Source organism: Leucoraja erinacea, chromosome 14, assembly GCF_028641065.1.
Source record: "Leucoraja erinacea ecotype New England chromosome 14, Leri_hhj_1, whole genome shotgun sequence".
Classification (NCBI taxonomy): domain Eukaryota; kingdom Metazoa; phylum Chordata; class Chondrichthyes; order Rajiformes; family Rajidae; genus Leucoraja; species Leucoraja erinaceus.
This window is the reverse complement of record NC_073390.1, coordinates 13,737,920-13,744,587: the sequence shown is the minus strand read 5'-3', so window position 1 is coordinate 13,744,587 and position 6,668 is coordinate 13,737,920.

Sequence of the window (6,668 nt, the reverse complement as noted above, 5' to 3'; positions counted from 1 at the left end):
CTGCTTCTTCCCGCAGTCTAAATCACCTCGTCCCAGCGCCCCGAATCTGACCTCCTCGGATGCACACTCACTGGTAATGGAAGCGAGATGAGAATCATTCGATGGCAAGCCGACAGGCGCGCAGCCTCTCGCCAAATGTTATACTACCTTCCTAGCACACCAAATTACATAGGCGCCGAGATGCTTGTAGGATAACATTCCCGTGAACTGAGAGGGCACTTTAACTCTCTGACGCCCGCCGTCAAAAAACAAACGAGGGATGGGAAACTGTCGAGATGCCATTCCGGGTTCTATAAGTGTGGAGTTAATAACCAAACAGACCTCTTGACTTTTGGAAATATCTTCAACAGTCCGGTAGCGATCGTCCCGTGAGCGTTTTCCAAAGTCTAACTAATGGGCTGAGGAAAAATGGAAATGATGTTTCGTCCAACGCGCGATACAAATGTTTGGTCCACGTTTTTCCCAGAGAGGTTTCTGCGTGTGGACAAGGTCCCGAGGAATGAATTTGAGTCGTTTCTGAAATTCACCAGAGCAGCAACAGAGCACTACCACCGGGTAGAGGGAGTTTGAGATTGGCTTTGAACATCATGTTCTATTCAAACACACCCGCTGTTCGGTAATTTATTTCCCGAGATACATAAATCTGTTAGAATAGGCGTTAGAATATCCGTTCCCCAATATTGAGAAATGTTGCTACATTTCTATACTAGATGCCCACTTTACCTTTAAATCGGCCTTGGGTCTGTCTGTAGGTTCCGATAAAAGCCTATCGGTCCGAAACTTTTAAACCTTCCCCCTTTTTTCATAGCTGCTGCTCGACCTGCTGAGTATATTCTGCCCTTGCCGCCGCTCAGATTTGTTTGCATTTGATGGGGGTATATATCCCAAGCCCTTCCCTCCAATCTATAAAAACAGACCATGCCTCAAATACTCAACGGGTCAGGCAACATCTGCGGCAAGAGAAAAATGAGGCAGACCCACAATTTACAAGAGCGAAGTCAAGTGTTCAGTCACATAGTCGGTGGGGTTAGGAGGCAGAGGACAAATGACTCTCTGCAATTGTTTAAAACTAGAATTGCTCGGGTGCTTACGCTGTTTAAGATGCCTGCTTCGGAGACGAATCATGGCAGTTGAAAAGAGAATTGGCAAAGTGTAACACGCAGGCTTAGAGCTGTAGCTAAAACCTAGAAGAGAATGCTGGCCATGCCTAACTATTCAGGTAGTGGGTTTGGAGAGAGAGGAAAGCAGAGTTATTATGTGGTGGATAACCTAGCTGGGGAACTGGTCATTTCTGATTTAAAAAGACAAAGCAAGTTAGTGGGATCTTCTGAATTGGATATAGAGAATTGAAGGCTATGTTGTGCCCAGACTATAGGTGAGGTGTTGGGTTTTACGGTTATTTGGACGTTGTTGGGCCAGTATAGGGTTCAACAGTCAGATAGGTCTGAGTGTAAGAGGAATGGGGAATTAAAGAAGCAGGCAGTGAAAGCTGAGGGTCACCCTTGCAGATTGATCGTGGGTGGTCCACAAACCAGTCACCCAATCTACATTAGAAGTGATCACATCGTAAGCACCAAATCCCACACGCTGGTATGGACACGTGCAAGAACATCAGTGTTTCACTTGGAAGGATTGTTATGCCCCTGTCCCACTTAGGAAACCTGAATGGAAACCTCTGGGGACTTTGCGCCCCACCCAAGGTTTCCGTGCGGTTCCCGGAGGTTTTTGTCAGTCTCCCTACCAGCTTACGCTACCTGCAACCTCCGGCAACCACCGGCAACCTACGGGAACCGCACGGAAACCTTGGGTGGGGCGCAAAGTCTCCAGAGGTTTCCGTTCAGGTTTCCTAAGTGGGACAGCAGCATTAAGGTCTCCGGATGTTGGGGCAAAAGAGCAGGTGTTAAATCTCATGTAGTTTTGCATGCAATGTATTGTGAGGAGGGGAATCGAGATGAAAGAGCAGATACATCTTTCACTTGGAACTAATGCGAGTAAATAGAAATGAAGTTGTTCATTGGAACAAAAGAAGAATATGAGATAGACACAATGTGCTGGAGTAACTCAGCGGGACAGGCAGCATCTCTGGATAAAAGGAATGGGCAACTTTTCTAGTCGAAACCATTCTTCATTCCTTCCATCCAGAGATCCTACCTATTCCACTGAGTTACTCCAGCATTTTGAGTCTGTCTTCGGTGTAAACCAGCTTCTGCAGTTCCGATCTACACAAGAAGAATGTGAGTGTATGTTGCAGTTTCATAAACCTTAGAACACATTTGGATTATTGTGTGCAGTTGTGATCACACATTTCAGGAAGGGTGTACAAGTGTTGGAAAGGTTGCCAAAGAGGTTCACCAGAAAGCTGCCTGGATTAGAGGGTGTTACCAATCAGCAGACGTTGGACAAATGGATTGTTTTCTCTGGAGCATGGTGGCTAAAGGATGACCTGATAAAAGTTTATAAATTATAATAGGGTAATTATAATAGTCCAAATCTTTTTCCTAGGGTAGAAATATTAAATGGCATAGCTTTAAATTGGGAGGGTGAAAGTTTAAAGGAGGTGTGCAGGACAAATATTTTACACAGCGAGTGATAGATGCCTGGAATGTACTGCCTGGAGTGGTGGTGGAAGAAGATACATGGTGGAACATGCAGGGAATGGAGGGATATGGATCATATGCAGGCAGAAGGGATTAGTTCAATTTGGCAGAATGTTCAGAATAGACATTGTGGTTAAGAGGCATGTTCCTGTGCTGCAGTACTCTATATTCTATCAGTTGAAAATTGGTGTAACGCCAGGATATGGAGGCCTGTAACGAATGGATGTTTTAAGTAAATCAGATCAGCAAGATAGATTGGTACTATGGTGGAGATGAACTGGTTGGGTCTTATTTTAAGAAAGAATCAGAGGATCTCAGAGGAAGGGTCTTGACCCGAAACATCGTCTATTTCCTTTGCTCCATCGATGCTGCCTCACTCGCTGAGTTTCTCCAGCATTTTTGTCTACCAGAGGATCTCAGAAGCATTTTGAGTATTTTAGAGTATTTTAGAACCTGTAGTTATTTTGATTTTCAAAATTCTGCCCAGTCAACGGTGTGTGGAGACATCTGAATTGCCTCTTGACTTTGATAGGCTGTGCTTCATGAAACTATCTTCAAAGGGTAACCTAGAAACATGGATAACATATCTCTGAGTCAAGTTCAGATTTTTTATTTGATAGAAATTTTGAATATGACAGGAGGACTTGGGTCTGGCATTTATAAAAAACACTTTTAATATCTTTGTTTTCCTAAAAAACATCCATTCACCAGCTCTCCACTTCCTGGCTTTTGACCAATTTCCAACATATGCTCACATTCTCTTTGATACCATATGTCTTACTAATTTTACTAAGTTTCTTGAGCAGTATCTTTTGAAAATTACAGGCTGCTTCGGGTAATGAGCAGTTCTCTCTTTACTAATGTCCAGAAGTGTAGAAGTCGGAAAGAGCACTAATATCACACAATAAGGTAGCCATGGCTCCACAGTATTGGAGTGAATGGTATCTATAGCACTTCAGACTGACAAGACAAAGCAATTATTAAGTGAGAATGAGAGAGGGAGGGGAAATTAGTTCTTCCACTCATAGGAACAAACATATGTACATACATTAAATATTTGAATTCAATAATATAATGGGAGCTCACTAGTATGTACGAGTGTGCACAGATTGGGTGTTCATAACCCGGGGGCGGTCTGCACCTATTTTATTTATTGGTATAACCCATTGTTTTGGCAGGAGCATCATTTCATTTGTCAGACATGGGCTGCGTTTTATGTCCTTGAAGTTTGACCTTAACTAACGCAGGTCATTGCGGCTCTGGTTTTTCTCCAGTAGCGGTGTTATTGTAAATATATCTATTGTGTAGTGTATGGACGGATAGACATATTTGGTACTTAAATAGATGAGAATATGTTCAATACTGTTTCATGGAGAATTACATGTCGATAAATTGGGCACATTTGCACATCTGGACACAGGTTATAACTAATGCAGATTTTTTTTAATTGCTGCAGTTTTAGCTGTATCATTTTCCATGTATGTTGCCAACTTCCTTTCTTCTTTCTTCTTGTTGGTCTTCGACAATAGTTCTTTGTGTATTGTATTCCATCTTGTGTTTCCCATTCTACTGGTATTCTGCAACATTTTATGTGTAGGGACATAGCTCACCAAGATCAAAAAATCAGAAGACAGTGCAAAGTGATGGTATAACAGGTGCCCGTAGGGTATTATTTTGAAAGGAATGTGAAGTGCTTCATAGAGTCATTGCGTCATAAGCTACATTATGTGCCAGTGGCATAGCACGTCCATGCCAACCATCAAGTACCCATCTACACCAATCCCATTTAGCAGCATTTGTCAACAGCTTTTCTGCCTTGGTGATATATGTGCGCATCCAGATTAAAAGAGCAACCTCAGTTCTGGGAAAAGGTCTTGAGGGCAGATGAGAGGAAGATGAACTTATATCAGAGTGATGGCAAGAGCAAAATATGGACAAGAGCAGGAGCTGCCCAAGATCCAAAGCATACCATCTCATCTGTGAAACACGGTGGTGGGGGTGTTACTGGCTCACTTATCTTCATTGATGTTACAACTGCTGATGATAGTAGCATAATGAATTCTGAAGTTTATAGACACATCCTATCTGCTCAAGTTCAAACAAATGCCTCAAAACTCATTGGCCGGTGGTTCATTCTACAGCAAGACAATGATCCCAAACATACTGTTAAAGCAACAAAGGAGTTTTTCAAAGCTAAAAAATGATCAATTTTTGAATGGCCTGAACTGAACTCAATTGAGCACGTCTTTTATATGACATAATAGAGAAAACTGAATAGGACTAGCCCCCAAAACAAGCATAAGCTAAAGATGGCTGCAATACAGGCCTGGCAGAGCATCACCAGAGAAGCCATCCAGCATCTGGTGATGTCCATGAATCACAGACTTCAAGCAGTCATTGCATGTGAAGAATATGCAACAAAATACTAAACATGACTACTTTCATTCACATGACATTGCTGTGTCCCAAACATTATGGGGACCTGAAATGGGGGGACAATGTATAAACACCGTTGTAATTTCTTCATGGTGAAACCAAATTGTGTAAAAATGGCCTTTATTAAAATCTGACAAGGTGCACTTTAATCACATGTGATTATTTCTATTACAAATCTCAAATTGTGTAGTGCAGCAGCTAATAAATAAATGATGGGTCTTTGTCCCAAACATTATGGAAGGCATTGTATAGTGCCTGGCCTGCGAGTTACTCAATGCTTTGCATCTAAAAGTGCCAAATAATTGTATTTCGAATCTGATGAACTCACAGAAAATATTCAGTATGGAGAATGCCAAGAATAAGAAACTATTGTTTTGTGGAAAGATTCGAGATATTAAAACAATTTCCGCTCTAACTACGATAAATGATGCAATGGTCAGTCAACCCTATTCAACTGATGTCAATTGTTTTAAATTGTGTACATACAGTAAACTCCAATTTCTTTGCTTGGGTACCTTGTATTACAGATGGCAATTTAAAACTAAGAGTACAAATAAATTGAGATAAGAGCCTAAGGCAGCATGGTGATGCAGCGGTAGAGTTGTTCCTTACAGCGCTAGAGACCCGGGTTCGATACTGACTATGGGTGCTGTCTGTATGTAGTTTGTACGTTCTCCCGGTGACTATGTGGGTTTTCCCCAGGTGCTCCAGTTTCCTCCCACACTCCAAGGACATAGGTTTGTAGGTTAATTGGCTTTGGTAAAATTGTAAATTGTCCCTAGTGTGTAGGATCGTGCTAGTGTGCGGGAATCCCTGGTGGGCACGGACTCAGTGGGCCAAAGGGCCTTTTTCTCTGTATCTCTGTACGTATCTCCAAACTAAATTAAAGATGTTATTCTTACACACAGGGAGATGCTGGGTGCATATAAATATCTATCATGGGCGCAGGGATAGCCATTATGTTGAGAGAGAATATAATGAACAGACAGAGAAAAGGCACTGAAGGGAAAAAAAACTTTTGGAAGTGAGAAAGGAGCTGGGTTAAAATTGGGTTGCTGCAGCAAACTGACACCACAAGCGTTTAGATCTAAATCCGTCTCTTTGCGCTCCAATTGTTTGTGGTTCTTATCCAAACCGCAGTAGAAAACTATTGAATCAAATCTAACCATTTAAAAAATCATAATGGAGGCCAATGGTTGATTTTATAAAAAGAAACAAAAGAATAGAATTGGATCAATTTTGTATAGTCTGCTGCAATATCTGAAGGATATATGAATGTTTAAAATGTTACAGAAGGTTTAGATCAACACCTACTGCAAGCTGGCAAACATTATACTTGGATAGATAGGGGTGAAATGTAATACTTTACAAATTACAATTAATATTGAAAGCTATTTTAGGAAGTGATTCTACCTGATTAAAGGACAATGATATTAGGTTGACGACCACAGTCAAATGAGCTGATGAACCAACTATAGAACTAAAGAAATTTACAGGACGGGAAGCCATTTTACCCATCATGACTGAGCTAACCTAAACTTACTCCCCAGGTCTTTGTTTGTGACCTTGGAGGTTCCAGGATCAAATGCATATTGAGTGATTTTGAAAAGCGATAATATAATCTGTCCCTTTCAT